At 35.0% G+C, this 17,318-nt stretch overlaps 2 non-coding genes across 2 annotated transcripts; both read left to right on the top strand.

The window, feature by feature from the left end:
• Positions 1-3,024: 3,024 nt before the first annotated feature.
• Trnar-ccg lies at positions 3,025-3,098 on the top strand. Its single transcript has one exon. It is a non-coding gene; the product is annotated as a tRNA-Arg (tRNA).
• A 12,288-nt stretch (positions 3,099-15,386) lies between these two features.
• On the top strand, positions 15,387-15,459 carry Trnam-cau. Its single transcript has one exon. It is a non-coding gene; the product is annotated as a tRNA-Met (tRNA).
• Positions 15,460-17,318: the final 1,859 nt, after the last annotated feature.

Genomic DNA, 17,318 nt, shown 5'->3' with positions numbered 1-17,318 from the left:
AAAAAGTTGTTGATCATATATAACTCCATATACTACTATTAAAAATGAAAAGTAAGGCTTACCTTGTGAATACAGAATTAGAACCATTTAGGCCTTTCTACGATACCGTCCAGCCTCTACTTTTGAGAAGGGAACTCTTTTCTTTTCTACAGATTTTATATCTAAGGAATCTTCCAGAGTTCTTCCCTTCTCCACCTAATGCTTAAGCTTAAAAACACTAGATGCTTTTTTCAAGATACAAGGTATTTTGTTAAGGGCAAAAACGATAAAGCAGTTTCCGATTTAATTTCATGTCTTTCGTCAGATAAAAAAGCACCTTTATACCTGGTGCTTAATCATGCAGATCAAAATTACTCGCTACAGTTTATTACAAGGGCAAACAAGATTAGTGCCTATCTATCAGCAAAAACAAAGATGGAGCATTTTTCTCGTAATAATGACATAAGTTCAGTTTTTTTGGTTGAGAAGCCAAACAAATTCAATCAAAACTGGTGCTATCTTCTTGTTTCATCAAAAGCAAAGCATTTAGTAGAATATTGGTTGAATGTGTTTATTGAGATAGGCTCCAACTTTAAGGGAATATTAATGTTTCCTATAGAAATAAGTAATATAACAAAAAAGATTCTACATAAAGATCCTAATAATTGGAAAATTATAGTTGCTGCAACTAAAACGGGAGGCTATAGACAAGTGGTTCTTAAAGAGAATAAAATGGTATTTACGCGCTTAACATCATTTACTAATGATAATTTACCAGGAATTATCGCTGGTGGAATATATCAGGAAGTGCAAGATACTATTCGATCCTTAACTAAGTTTGGGTTCGAAAAAAATAACCCTATCGACCTTTGCATCATAGTGTCAGAAGATATTAAAGCTAGTTTATCAGTCATAAATTTTTCAGAGAATAGCGTAAGCATATTAACTCCATATGAGTTAGGCAAGCTATTGGGAGCAGAGCTAGCCATAAGTGAAAAAGATAACTTTTGCGATACCATAATTTTGTTTCATAGCTTTAAGAATAAATTAGCAGCTATTTTTAATACAAAAGAAACTAAAGAATTTTATCTATTCAATTACCTTTATTTAAACTCTCCTCAAACTTTTCTATACTTTGCTTTGGTTTTAGTTGTAATTAATGCCCTTTGTTTGCTAAATTTATATTCAAACTTCAATGTCGCTGATAATTTATCCACAAAGAAGAGCACCTTAAATAACCAACTAATAAAACTTAGCCAAAGCTATAATGTAAAAAAAATAGATGAAATTTATGATTTTATTAATATCAATAATATTTTATCAAAAATAGAATATTCTCCTCTTACACAAGTTAAGTATGTAGAAAAGTTAAAAATACCAGGTATAGAGCTTCGATCATTTGAATGGAATTATAATGAGGCAAAAAGTTATATTACCACAACTTTAAAGTTTAATTTTCAATCCGGTAAAAATATTTCTCATCAATACGAGAAACTACGAAAAAATTTAAACGATAATTTTCGTACCTATGACATTAATATTTCTAGCTTACCTGCTGCTAAAGAGCAAAATCTATCTATTGATGTTGAAATAGGAGAGGCAATGTAGATTAATGACTATCTCTCAATTAAAAAGAAAAGCTACAATTCAGTTTATATCGTATTTGTTATTATCTGTTGGATTAATAGGGTTATTAACATATGTTGTTATCTATAACGAAAAGATTTATAATAAAAACCAAATTGAGATTGATAAAATACGTTTTATTAATTTACAGATTACTGAGATTCAAAAAAAGGAAGTCATTCTAAATAAAAATCTAGATTTATGGAAAAAAATTTCCTCTTCAAATTTACATAGTAGCAGATACATTGCAAATTTAAATTTCGAGCTTAGCAAGTTATATAAAAAGTACTATATATTAGAACCTGAAATATCAATTTCTATACCCGAAGAAGTTGAGCTCCACAACAAAAGTGAACGCACAAAAGTAATAAAAAGTGAAGTGGCCCTAAATTTAAGCTCAATCAGCGATAAGCATATTTTTTTATTTTTACAGTCTATTCCAAATCTGCCTGGTTATGTTATGATCAAATCTCTTATTTTAAACAAGCAGAGAAATATTGATGCTGCAACTATGAATCAGATTTTGAATGGTAATATGATAGAGATAGTGAGAGCTAATATAGTCTTTGATTGGTATACTATATTAAGTAGATAAGATAATGAATATAAAGCTGTTTTTTATTTTTACGCTACTCATTTCCAATGTTAATGCATATTGCAGTTGTGAAGATATTATAGAAAGCATAGGAATTTGTAAGAAGTATTCTTGCCGACAATATATTGGCAATGAAGATTTTATTGAGCATAAAATATTAGGATTAAATAGTGGAAATTTATGCGTATATATAGAAAAACAAGGTAATGATGAAATGGTTTGTCATCATTCTCAGTATGGAATGATGATAGAAAAAAGATATTTTGAAAGTATTCTTAAAGTTGGCAATCAAGAAATCGACGATTTTATTGATATAGCAAATTTGCGTGCAAAAGAGTGTTTCTTTATCAACAATCAAAAACTAAGCTATACAGATCGGGACGATATAATAAGAGAAGCAGTGGAAAGTGACTTTGACGTTTTGTCACAATATAGTAACGTAAAAAGCATTTTTTTTGATGAAGAGCCAGTTAATAAAATGGTTCATGAAATGGAAAAGTTCAATTTATGGTCTTCAAAAGCTGCGAAAGAGGAGAATTTCAACTGTAAGGTAGTGAGTTTAGACTCAATTTTATATCTTTCTCCCGATACATGGAAAATATGGGTAAATGGAAAACTGTTTATAAATACTAAGGATTTAAAAGTGCACTCAGTCACTGAAAATTATGTAACTTTTGTATGGACCGTAGATCAAAAAGCAATAAAAAAGCATGCGAATGATTCTCAAAATGTATATTTTGGATATGGGAGTATTATGTTTACGCTTTATCCAAAACAAAAATTTAACTTGGATGGCTTATCTATTAAATAACTTAAATATATATGCGCTTGTAGCTCAGTTGGATAGAGCGTTGCCCTCCGGAGGCAAAGGCCGTGGGTTCGAATCCCTCCAAGCGCACTTTTAATTAAATTTGACAATAGTATTTTCACATAAGATAATAAAAGGATTTATTTAGAGCATAATTATGTCTGGTGGTACCATAAACAAAGTCATACTAGTTGGTAATTTAGGAAAAGATCCTGAAATTAGGACTACACAAAATGGAAAAGAAATGGCAAGTTTTTCAATAGCCACATCTGAAAGTTGGACTGATAAATTTTCTGGTACGCGCTCTGAAAAGACAGAATGGCATAATATCGTAATTTTTAGTGAAGGATTAGTAAAAATCGTCAAAGATTTTGCACGCAAAGGCAGTAAAGTTTATGTTGAAGGTTCTTTGAGAACTAGAAAATGGACTGACCAAAACGGTGGTGAAAGATACACAACAGAGGTGGTTCTATATAATTTTAATAGCGCTCTTACTCTCTTGGATTCACGAAATAGTGCGCCAAATTCTGATTACAAGCCAAGTGAATACAAACAAGGTGAAACAGAACAAAAAGATAAACACGAAAGTTTTGACAACGATATAAAAGATGAACTACTCGATGATGAAATACCATTTTAACAATTTAAATTGAAATCTACATTTTTATGGACTGCTTGTGTTACTCCTTTTAATTGCAATGGAGATAGCATAGATTATAGCAGTTTGCAGCGTTTACTGACAATGCAAGTTAAAGCTGAAAATGGCGTAGTGTTGCTGGGTAGCACAGGTGAGAGCCTATCACTTACTGATTCTGAAAAGCGTACATTAGTTGAATTCGTATGTAAGCTAAAATTAAATACGAAAATTATAATTGGCGTACCAGGAGTGAATCTATATCAGACTCTTGAATGGCTTGATTTTTGCAAGGGTATGCCTATTCATGGCTATCTAATGACAACTCCCATTTATGCAAAGCCCGGAATTATGGGGCAGACTTTATGGTTTGAAAAGCTGCTTGAGAAAGCACATGTGCCGGCTATGTTTTACAATATTCCATCAAGAGCAGGAGTGAGTCTCTACGCTGAAACTATACGCAACTTATCCAGCGACGAAAAATTTTGGGCTATCAAAGATTCAAGTGGCACTGTTGATACTTTAGCTCAGTATAAGAAAGTTGCACCAAATATTGAGGTCTTTTGCGGAGATGATAATATGATATCCGATATGGCCGCTTATGGTGCGGCTGGCCTGGTTTCCGTTGCTTCCAATGTTTGGCCACGCATAGCGCATGAATATGTTAAGAAATGTCTGAACGACGAACTCTCTTCACTGTCATTCCAGCGCGTGACGCTGGAATCCAGAAGGAAACCTGTTCAAATGACAGAAAATGACATGAAAAGTTCAACAGATATCTGGCAACAGGCTTGCGAAGCGTTATTTACTGCCAGCAACCCAATACCCACTAAAGCACTTTTGCATGATATTGGGCTCATAGAACACAAAACTGTCCGCCTACCGCTCAGCACAGAAGACTTGCCTTCTGTTGAAAAATTGAGGCAAGTCAATAAAATGATTCTTGGATGGAAAGAATTGGCTACTCTCTAAATAGTCTTGCAACTTTGATTTAATATACAATCCAAGTTTCATTTGAACACTCCCAAACTTATCACTTTATGCCACTGGTCTTCATCTAAAATTTCTACACCTAATTCCACTGCCTTTTTATATTTGGATCCTGGTTTTTCTCCTGCAATTAGGTAGTCAGTTTTAGCAGAAAGATGTGAGCTGACCTTTGCTCCTAGAGTTTTGGCTCTTACTTTTGCCTCTCCTCTACTCATAGCAAGTAGCTTACCAGTAAACACTATAATTTTATTATTTAAAACAGAGTTACTAGAGTTGGAGCTCACAGGAAGAATTTGAAGACAAGCAGTAAGATCATTTAACATTTTGATGTTATGTTCCTTAGAAAAAAATGATTCCAAAGATTCAGCTACTTTTTTTCCTATGCCGTCTATACCTACTAGCTCAGTATTATCTGATGACAGTTCAATCATCGAATTATACCAATTATCATAAGAAACATAATAATCTGCAAGCAATTCTGCTGCAACTTGGCCAATAAATCTAATACCTAAAGAAAATATAAACCTATCTAGAGTTATTACCCTTCTGCTTTGTATAGCATTTAATAAATGAGCTATTGATTTCTTGCCCCAACCAGACTGTTCTTCCAGATTAAATTCATCCAATCTTTCTTCTAAAGTAAAAATATCGGGAATTTGTTTTATCAGACCAAGGTCGTAAAAAAACTCTATCTGCTTATCACCAAGGCCAACAATGTCAAATGCATCTTTCGATACAAAATGCTTTAGTTTTTCTATTATTTGAGCTTTACAGGCAAATTCCTCAGGACATCTTACTGCAGCCTCTCCCTCAACCTGACGTACTTTACTACCACATTCAGGGCATACTTCAGGAAACACAAATTCAGGTGTATTTGGAAGACGAGAATCTCTGCTTACTTCAACGATCTGGGGAATTACATCCCCTGCCCTTTTGATTGTTACAATATCTCCCTCTCTTATGTCTTTACGTTTTATCTCATCTTGGTTATGCAGACTTGCTCTACTAACTAGCACCCCACCAATATTAACTGGCACTAAATCTGCAACTGGAGTTAAAACTCCTGTTCTGCCCACCTGTATAAATATTTTATTTAACTTTGTTTTTGCATAAACCGCAGAAAACTTGTATGCAAGTGCTGAGCGCGGTGCTTTGTGAGTATTCCCTAGACGATTTTGTAGTACCAAATCATTTACTTTATAGACTATTCCATCAATATCATAATCCAAGTTATAGCGACAGTTATAGACTTCGTTATAGAACTTCAGCATTCCATCCAAACTACTCGTTAAGGACTGATGCTCATTTACGCAAAAACCAAGTGCCTCAAGCTTATTTAGTACCTCACTTTGACTTTTCTCTGCTCCACCAATCAAAGAATAAGCAAAATATCTAAGAGGTCTGCTTGCTGTAATGTTTGCATCCAATTGCTTTAGAGAACCAGCGGCTGCATTTCGAGGATTGGCAAATTCATCGTTTTCATTTAACTTTAAAAAGTCGCTGTTACTGATGTATATTTCACCTCTTACTTCTAGTCTTCCTTGCACACCTTGCAAAAACTTAGGAAAGCCTTTTATTGTTGCAACATTGTGAGTGACATCTTCCCCTACAAAACCATCACCTCGAGTTGCAGCTTTAACAAATCTTCCATCCTCATAAATTGCAGAAAACGACAACCCATCAATTTTTGGTTCACATAATATCTCTATTTTGTCCTCAATTAAAAACCTCTTTATTTTAGACAAAAATTTCTCTACACCTTGTTCATCATAAGCATTCTCAAGGGAAAGCATAGGTTCTTGATGTTCCACCTTAGAAAACCTCTCATCAGGTGGAGCACCAACACTTTCTTGTGTTGCATAAATTTCTGGCTCTATTTCAGCTAACTTTTTCTTCAGTTCATCATATTCAGCATCACTTATTTCTGGCTTATTTTTTTGATGATACAAAACATTATGATAATTTATTTGATCTTGCAGTTTTTCTCTCATCTTTTCTAAGTTAGTCATGATACCAATATAATGCTACATTAGCCTTTGTCGTCAAGCTGTGAATTTTCTTGAATTTATCATATGGTCTTAATCCATCAAATATCAAAGGTGCCACAATGCTATAGCCATACTTATTCTTCTCTCGCTCAATTGTATTAGCAGATCTCACTTGCTTTAGCCATATATTTATATAAAATTAAAATAAATTAGAGTAAACAATATTGCTGTTTAAATGCTAACAAGATTCGCTCCAAGCCCAACTGGCTACCTCCACGTAGGAAACGTACGAACTGCCTTGGTTTGTTGGATGTACACACGCAATCAAAATGGAAAATTTTTACTCCGTTTTGATGATACTGACCTTCAGCGTTCAGATGTCAAATATATAAATGATATCATACAAGATTTGAAATGGATTGGTATCAATTGGGATGCAAGTTTCAAGCAATCAGAGCGCTTTGAGCGTTACAATGAGGTGTTTTTGCAGTTAATAAAAGAAGGGCATATTTATGCATGCTATGAAACAAGAGAAGAGTTAGACATTAAACGAAAATTGCAGTTAAAACAAGGACTTCCCCCTGTATATGACAGAAGCGCGTTACTTCTAACTGAGCAAGAGAAAATTAGTTATGAGCAAGAAGGAAGAAGACCACATTTTAGATTTAAGTTGGATAGAAATGAGGTTGTTAAATGGAATGATGAAGTTAAAGATGAAATAAATATTGCAACCAGTAGCATAAGTGACCCTGTGGTAAAAAGAGAAGATGGAATTTACACATACATGTTACCTTCTGTTATTGATGATGTTGACTTTAATGTAACCCATGTTGTACGCGGGGAAGATCATGTAACTAATACCGCAGTTCAGCTCCAAATGATTAAAGCATTAAAAGCGAAAATCCCTACATTTGCTCACCTTTCTCTGCTACATTTTGATGATAGCAAGATATCCAAGCGAACCGGCGTGCTGAACATTAAATCTATAAAAGAAGATGAAATTGAACCGATGGCACTAGTTAGTTATTTAGTGAAGCTTGGAACATCCAATCCAATTGAAGCTTGCGCCTGTATGCAATCTTTGATTGATTCATTTAATATTAAAAAATTTAGCTCAGCATCTGTACAATTCAGCTTGAGTGAAATATATAAGCTAAATAGCAAAGTTCTGCAACAAATGCCATTTGAAATGGTGCAAGACCGTTTAAATCAAATTGGAGTGGACTCCTCAGAGTTTTGGTATTTTATAAGGAACAATATAGAAAGGTTTTCTGAGGTGGCCAAGTGGTGGAAAATATGCAAATCTGATATAGAGCCTGTGATTCTTGATAAGGAGCTTATAAAAATTGCGTTCAATGCATTGCCCCAAGGTGATTGTAATGAAAACACGTTGTCAGAATGGGTCAAAACTATTCGACAAACAGTGGATATAAAGGCAAAAAACCTATTTACGCAGTTGCGTTCAGCTTTAACAGGAACAGAAACAGGACCAGAGCTCGCTAAACTATTAATTTTTATCGGCAAAGAAAATATCATTGCAAGGTTAAAAGAAAAGTGAAAACTAAAGAATTATAGCTAATGCAATCCCTACGTCATACCGCGATTCATTCGCGGTATCTCAGCCGCTAACAAGAGATCCCGCTAACAAGCAGCGGGATGACGGTTGTCGTTTAGCCATAAACATTAAGAAATTTACCAAATGAAAAAAAAGGCAAAAGAAGCCCCGTGGTTATTATCCGCTTTAAAATATTGGCGTTTTTTATGTTTTAAACGCTTGACAAGCGAGATTCAGCCGCTTTTAATTGCAACTAACTTACGCTGCAAATGTTTAAGAAATTTACTAAGCAGAAAAAAAGACAAAGAATCCCCGAGTTAGCTAGTCTTTTACTATCTCTGTCGAGTATTGGCATTTTTTGATGTCTTGTAACGCTTTATAAGCGCGTTCAGCTTATTTAGATAAAAATCTAGATGTAGATGAAGTTTTGTAAAGACATACAGTATCTATATACTGCAAAAAATTGAACATAAGACGCCGATACATTAAGTAATCCTTACCTTTTAATCTGCAGATTGGCGAAAGCAAATACAATAGCTTCAATTTTATGATAAGGGGGCTGGCGGAGTTTGTCAAGGAAGTTTTTTGTATTTTAACCTTAGATTTGAGAAATCTTATAGGCTTTTGTTCTCATGAAAATTATGTTCTCATGAGTAAATTAATGTTATCCTTTTTTGTTGATCTAAAGTTTCTTATGTTCATACACTTACGTGTTCATAGTGTTTATTCGCTGCTTGAAAGCTCGGTTAAAATTGAGGAGCTGATCGGCCTTTGTTTGCGAAATAAAATGCCAGCGGTTGCAATTACTGATTCAGGTAATTTATTTGGTTCACTTGAGTTTGCAGAATATGCGGCAAGTAGGGGAATACAGCTAATAATAGGATGCAATATTATAGTTAAACATTCAGAACAAAATTTACCTATATTATTGCTTGCAAAAAATGAGCAAGGGTACACTAATTTAGTCACTTTGGTGAGTGAGTCTTTTAGAAAGCGCAAGAATAACAGCGATATTCCTTACGTTGATTTTGATGAGCTATTGAATTTAAGTACGGGTCTGATCGCTTTAACCGGTGGATGTTTGGCTCAACTATTGTTGGGGCAAGATAAAGAAACGGTTGAAAAACTGCTTTCAGCATTCAATGGTCATTTATATGTTGAATTGCAGCGTCATGGGCTGAGCAAGGAGCTAGAGCTTGAAGAAACTTTAATAGATTTTGCTTATCAGCGCAATATACCACTAGTTGCAACGAACGATGTATTTTTTCCAAATAGGTCTGACTATGAGGCTTATGATATATTAACGTGTATATCGGAGGGGAGTTATGCCCTGGAGAATAACAGAAAGAAGTTAACTACCGAGCATTACTTCAAATCTGTGGCAGAAATGGAGGAGCTGTTCAGTGACATTCCCGAAGCAATTCATAACACTTTAGTGATAGCTAAGCGGTGCTCTTACATGCCAAGAAGCAGGCAGCCTATTTTGCCTAAATTTCCTTGTCGAGAAAATAAAACTGAGAATGAAGAACTGAGGGAGCAGGCAGTTGCAGGATTAGAATTCCGTATTGCGAATGAGACAGACATAGACCTTAAACAATACTACGATCGGCTGAATTACGAACTGAGTGTGATAACTTCGATGAACTACGCTGGCTACTTTTTGATAGTTTCTGATTTCATTCGTTGGAGCAAAGCAAATGGCATTCCAGTTGGTCCAGGAAGAGGCTCTGGTGCTGGATCAATTGTTGCTTGGGGCTTACAGATTACAGACCTTGATCCAATAAAGTTTGGCCTAATATTTGAAAGATTTTTGAATCCTGATCGTATATCGATGCCTGACTTTGATATTGATTTTTGCCAGGAAAAAAGAGACCTGGTTATTGATTATGTTCAGAAAAAGTACGGTTATGTTGCTCAAATAATCACTTTTGGAAAATTGCAGGCAAGGGCAGTATTGCGTGATGTTGGGAGGGTATTACAAATGCCTTACTCTCAAGTGGATAAAATATCTAAAATGGTTCCATTTAATCCAGTAAATCCTGTAACTTTATCACAAGCGATAGAGTTTGATCAAAACCTGCAGAAAGAACGGGATAGTGATGAGGTAATTGCAAAGCTTCTTGATATATCTCTTAAGCTTGAAGGAATATATCGTCACGTTTCAACCCATGCTGCTGGAATTGTAATATGTGATCAAAAGTTGGAAAATTTTGTTCCTGTGTACTATGATCCAAATTCGGCTCTGCCAATCACTCAATACAGCATGAAATATGTGGAGAAAGCTGGGCTAATAAAATTTGATTTTCTTGGGCTTGGTACGCTAACGCTAATAGATCATGTATGTCGTTTAATTAATCGTGATAGACAAAAGATCGATATTTCTTCAGTTCCTTTAGATGACCAAAAAACCTATGAGATGCTCTCAAGCGGTGATTCAATTGGAGTGTTTCAGCTTGAAAGTTCGGGAATGAGAGAAGCTTTAATTAAACTAAAACCGGACTGCATTGAAGATATTATCGCTTTAATTTCCCTTTATCGTCCAGGACCTATGGATAACATTCCAACTTATGTTGCAAGAAAACACGGACTTGAAAAGCCAGATTATATTCATCCGTTACTTGAGGAAGTATTAAAAGAGACATTTGGGGTAATAATTTACCAAGAACAAGTGATGGAAATAGCCCGTATTCTTTCCGGGTATAGCTTAGCGGAAGCAGATCTGCTGAGACGTGCCATGGGTAAGAAAATCAAGGAAGAGATGGATAAACAACGTGAACTTTTCATCCAAGGGGCAACGAAGAATGGCGTTGATTATGACAGGGCAAGTTATATTTTTGACCTTGTTGCAAAATTTGCTGGTTATGGGTTCAATAAATCTCATGCTGCAGCATATGCGGTTATATCTTATCAAACGGCTTACCTTAAAGCTAATTATCCATTAGAATTTTTTACAGCACTAATGAATCTGAATATTGATGATAGAGATAAACTGAATTTATTTTATCATGCAGCAAAGTTTAGTGGCGTTACCGTTCTTTCACCTGATATAAACAAGTCTCAAGCTGAATTCTCAATAGAGGATGAACGCATACGTTATGGTATTGCTGCCTTGAGGAATGTTGGTTTTTCTATAGCGGAAGGAATAGTGAACGTACGTTCAAGCGCTTGTAAGGACATATGGGAATTCATTCAAAATTCAGGTCATATAATAAATAAGAGAGCGCTAGAAAGCCTGATTAAATCCGGAGCATTCGATAGCGTGCATAAGAACAGAAAGCAGCTATATGAGTCAATGGACACGCTGATTTACTTTGCAAATAAAAACAAACAGGATAGAGAATCAAGTCAAGCTGCTTTGTTTGGTAGTCTTGATGTCCTCAAACCGAAACTTGAGAATGTGGAAGATTTTGATGAAGAGGAAAAATTAGAACATGAGTTATTTTCACTAGGATTTTATTTAACTAATCATCCGCTTGAAAAATTTAGAACTCTTCTGGAAAAGTTAAATATTGGGTTTATCGGAGAAAATAGAACAGCAAAAACTGCTGGGGTAATATTAAATGCACGTATGAGAACTTCAGAGCGTGGAAGGTTTGTTATCCTCACACTTTCTGATCCCCATAACGTTTCTGAAATAGCATTCTATAATAATGAAATAATAGAAGAAAAAAGAGATTTATTTTCACCAGGAACATTTGTGATAATTGATCTTGAAGCTTCGGAAAATACGACAAGATTAGCAGGCAAGGATATATCTGAGTTTACAAAAAGAGTCACTTCTACAATAAAAGAATTAGTTCTCACCACTGAGTGCACGGATTCGCAAAAAGCCGCTATGGAATTAAACGCAATATTGAAAGATGAAGGCAGAACCAAAATAATGCTAAAACTTCTTCTCGAAAAACACAAAGTGAGCATCTTATTACCAGGTGCATACTCAATTGCTCCTCAAGTTATTTATGAAATATCTAACTTAAGCTGGATTAAAGGCGTAGAAATTAATACAAATAACTTGCTTATATAAAAAAGCTTTATATAATGAAATATTTAATCGGTATTAAAGGAAGATATAGTGAATCTTTATGAATTTACTTTTATAGCACAACAAGGATTATTACAGCAAGAAGTAGAGGAGATGGTCCAAGAGCTAGCTGTCTTGTTGAAAAACATTAAAACAGATGTTATGTTCCAGCAAATCAGGGATATTCTGAAAAAAGGAAATGACAAGCTTACAAAACAAGAGTTAGAAGTGCGTGCTGAGAACATTAAAGAAAGTCTAGTTGCTTACTCTGATTTCTTGGAAGATCTTACAAAAATTTTATGGGTTGAATTAGAAGAAGATCTTTCAAATTTGAAAGAAGTGAAGTCAAAAATCGATAAAGAGTTGAAAGATGACCTAAAAGATTTAGGAATAACGCAAGATTTTACAAAATTTCTAGGAGGCAGTACTAAAAGTGCGTTTATCCATAACGCAGTAAATGCTTTGAAGAGAAATATTTCAGAACATCTAATAAAGATTTTTCAAGATATTTTGAAAGATTTTAGAATAAACGGTCCAACTCAATCGAGCAAAGCATTGGAAATGCTTTTGAAAAACATTGAAGCATCAGGATTAATCAAGTATGAACATTGGGGTCTTTTGGATTTTGCATATCACACAAATAAAATGAAGAGCGGTCATTATTGTATAATGTGCATAAGTTCTACTGCAAGCATTCTGGATGAATTTGTGCGTAGAATGAAACTTAATGAGAACGTTATTCGCCACTTTCCTGTGCAGGTTGATAAAATTTTTGAAGGTAAATCTTATATGATGAATAAACAAATTGAGGAACAAAGCGCATAATGATGAAAAGACGAAATAGTTTTAATAATTCTTACGTATCTGTAAATAATAGGACTGGCTTTAGGCGTTCTAAAGTTTGCCCTCTTGCTGCGTCTAAAGATGAAGACATAGATTATAAGAATATAGATTTATTATCCAAGTTTACCTCTGACTATGGTAGGATATTACCTAGAAGATTAACAGGCGTATGTGCAAAAAAACAAAGGAAGTTACGCTTAGCGATCATAAGGGCACGTTTTTTAGCTCTTATTCCTTACTGTACTAAAAAAGTTTAGGTAATTTATGTTGATAATTTTAAAGGAAAATATAAGGACTTTAGGTAAGCTTGGTGAAGTTGTCAAAGTTAAACCAGGTTATGCACGTAATTTTCTTTTTCCACAAAGAAAAGCGGTGAAAGCTACCAAGGAAAATTTAACAAAGCTAGAGGAGCAACGTTTATTACTGGAAGAAGAGAATATAAAAAGATTAAATGTAGCAAAAGAGCTTGCGTTGTCACTACATGATAAGTTTGTGGTATTAATAAAGCAAGCTTCAGAGGATGGTAAAATTTTTGGTTCTGTAACAACACGTGAAATTGCGAAAATTTTACTACAAGAAGGACATGTGATAGATCACCGTAGTTTATCTTTTGGTGGAATAAGCATCAAAAACTTGGGTGAATACCAAGTAAACGTAGAATTACATAGTGAAGTAGTAGTACCAATTACTATATACGTCGTGAAATCCGAAACAGATGCAAATGAGCTAAGGCAAGTAAAATTGCAAAATCAGAAATCTGAGCAACAAGAGGCAGAGCAAGATGCGAATAAAGAAGCTGCTGATGGTGATGATAGCTGATCAAAGATGATCCCTTGTTATAGTCGTAAAGAAATGTCTGCCATGGCTAAGCTGGTGTCATCCCAGCGCTTCCCTCATGTCATCCCAGTGCGTGACACTGGGATCCAGTTTATTTCATCATGGACATTATTTTATGCTTCTAGAATCCGTTGTCCATTGAATAATTTGCAAATACTTTTATACCTGGATTCCAGTGTCACGCACTGGAATGACACCATTATTGGAATAAATCAAAAATGATTCCCCGCTATAGCAGAAAAGAAATGTCTTCCATTTGGGAGGAAAATAATAAATTTAATATATGGCTTAAAATAGAAAAATTAGCGTGTGAAGCTCAAGCAAAGTTAGGAGTGATTCCGAATAATATTGCTGAGAACCTCTCTGGTGCTATTGAATTTGATGTTGAATGTATCAACGAAATTGAATCCATTGTAAAACATGATGTTATAGCTTTTCTGACATATATTGCTAAAAAAGCGGGAGTTGATGTTCGTTATCTTCATTATGGAATGACAAGTTCTGATGTTTTGGATACATGCCTTGCGGTGCAACTGAAAGAGTCCTGTGATATTTTGCTCGAGAATCTAAAAAATTTACTTGCAGCATTGAAAAAAAAAGCTGAGGACTATAAAGATATTGTTTGTGTTGGACGCAGTCACGGAATGCATGCAGAACCAACAACTCTTGGAATAAAATTTGCCAGATTTTATGCTGAATTTAAACGCAATTATCAGAGATTAATTAGCGCGCAAAAAGAGATCTCAATTTGTAAAATATCAGGTGCAGTAGGCAATTTTGCAAATGTTGATCCGTTTGTTGAAGAATATGTAGCGAAAGAAATAGGACTCATACCTGAAATCATATCGTCTCAAGTCATTCCTCGTGATAGACATGCTATGTTCTTTTCAGTTTTGGGAGTGATTGCAAGCTCAATAGAAAATGTTGCTGTTGAAATTCGTCATTTGCAAAGAACTGAAATCGGCGAAATTTCTGAGCATTTTTCCACGGGGCAGAAGGGAAGCTCTGCTATGCCACACAAATGTAATCCTATTTTAAGTGAAAATCTGACTGGACTCTCACGTTTAATACGCAGTTATGTTTTTCCTGCGTTAGAAAATGTTGCATTGTGGCACGAACGTGATATATCACACTCGTCTGTGGAAAGATGCATTGCTCCTGATGCTTGTATAACAATGGATTTTGCTTTAGTGCGATTAACAGATTTGATAGATAAATTGGTGATCAATAAGGAAAACATTGAAAAGAACTTAAATTCTTCAAAAGGTTTAGTTTTCTCACAGCGTGTATTGCTTGAGTTAGTAAATAGTGGTTTGGCGAGGGAAGAGGCGTATAAAATTGTTCAGAGCAATGCAATGAAAGTGAAACAAAACAACAGTGATTTTCTGGCCGAATTGAAACAAGATAAACCCTTACTTAAGGTTATTAACTCGGAAAAACTTGAATCTTTGTTTGATTTGAAGTATTATACGAAACATATAGATCGTGTGTATAATAAGGTTTTTAATTAGGCTGAGTAGCTCAGTTGGTAGAGCAGGAGGATCATAATCTCTTGGTCGGGGGTTCAAGTCCCTCCTCAGCCACTCGAACTAAACTATGTTTAGCAAAGCAGTGCTACTGGTGAAACCCAGTGTCAGTTACTTGGAATGAGTTGTATATCCACTCAGGTGAGGAGACAATGGATAAGAGATTGTGAAAAGGGTTTAGCTTTTGGCCTATGATCTCTTTAAATGACAGAATTTCACTACAAAACTTAACTTTCTTCTATGCAGTTAGCTAAGTCAAGAAAGGTGAATCTATCTCTTGTTGTAAACGCAAGATCGACCACTTTACAATATTGTTCTTTATTCCAACTGAGGTGCTCTGGTAAGTGTGGAATTGATAGATCTTCAAATATTTTTTGCAGGTGTTTTGCAGGTAGTAAATTTTGCTTAATTAAACTGGAAATATTATGCCATTCTTTACAAATAATCTCTTGGATTTTTTGCTGCATAATTTGCTTCTGTTCAAAAGTTCTTACAAATTCGATATTATCAAAGCACTGAGTTATATGTTCTACATCTAAAGTGGTCGGTTTGATAATCGGGTTTTGTATTGATAATATCTTTTCCTGCAAATTAGCCATGGTAATCGTCGTAACAGCAATTTTTTCGCCATGTAGTAAGGAATGATCTCTTGTTACCATTTCCATTGCGTGAGCTATCATATGCTCTCCTTGGCTTGCAGAATAGCTGCCTTTTGATATTACCATTCCAAGTCCTGAAATTAGTAGAACTTCCATAAGTAATAGGACCACTTTTCTACTTCTTTTAGTAAGCGCCGTATACTCTCTTAGCAAAATTTGCTCCAAATCGCGAACAAGTGTAAAAGGTAATTCATTGTATTCTGTGCCAAGCAACAAATGAGATAGTAGCCAGTCAGCCTGAACTGTTGAACGACAAATGAAATCTGCAAATCCGCTTAATGTGAGACGCAGTGGTGCATTGACAAGTATGTCTATATCTATATATACTGCTCTTGGAAGATGTGCTTTGAACGATTTTTTATATCCATTTACTAATATTGAAGCATTTGCGGATGTATATCCATTCATGGAAGCGGCTGTTGGGAACGATATATAATCTTTTTTCTCGAGGTAGCTTGCATATTTGCAGATATCGTTAACGGTGCCGCTACCAAATGCAACTATTAAGTCACTGTCTTTTACTTTGTTTCTCACTAGATTTACGGTTTCAAGAGAGGCAGCTCTGCTTGGTGTCATTTCTCCACCCGGTGTCATTCCAGCGCGTGACACTGGAATGACAGGTGGGGCTGGAATAATTAAATGAGAAATTTTATTAAATACGTTTTTGTTTAAAAGTTTTGCTGTATTTTCATCTGCAACTAGAAAGATGTCATTTCCGTGTCGTGTGCATATTTCATAGATATCATCAGCAAGGTGGTAATCTGTTATTACTTCCCTTAGAAAAGTTTGTTCGGCTTGATGTAATATTTGTTTTAAATAGTGCATAGAGTGTTTACAATATAGCAATATAAGTATTTTAAGATTGACATGAAAATTGACCCTGTAGAGCTAACTAAGAAATTGATCTCTTTTGAGAGTATAACACCAAGGGACGGCGGGGCAATAGAGTATATAGCAACAATCTTCAAGAAGAGTGGCTTTGATTGTGAAATTTTAGAGTTTGGTGATAAAGTTAAAAATCTTTATGCGAAATATATAAATGGAGTACCAAATTTGTGCTTTGCTGGGCATGTTGATGTTGTACCACCGGGTCAGTTAAAAGATTGGGCATTTGGTCCATTTAATCCAGAAGTGAGGGATGGTATATTATATGGAAGAGGGGCGGCTGATATGAAAAGCGGAGTAGCTGCGTTTATTGCTGCTATGGTAAATTTGATTGCAGAGAAGTTTCAATTTAATGGTTCGATAAGTGCATTG

Source organism: Drosophila ananassae, assembly GCF_017639315.1.
Source record: "Drosophila ananassae strain 14024-0371.13 chromosome 4 unlocalized genomic scaffold, ASM1763931v2 tig00000078, whole genome shotgun sequence".
NCBI lineage: Eukaryota > Metazoa > Arthropoda > Insecta > Diptera > Drosophilidae > Drosophila > Drosophila ananassae.
The sequence above is the reverse complement of the archived record's forward strand: the minus strand, read 5'-3'. Positions and strand labels throughout refer to the sequence as shown.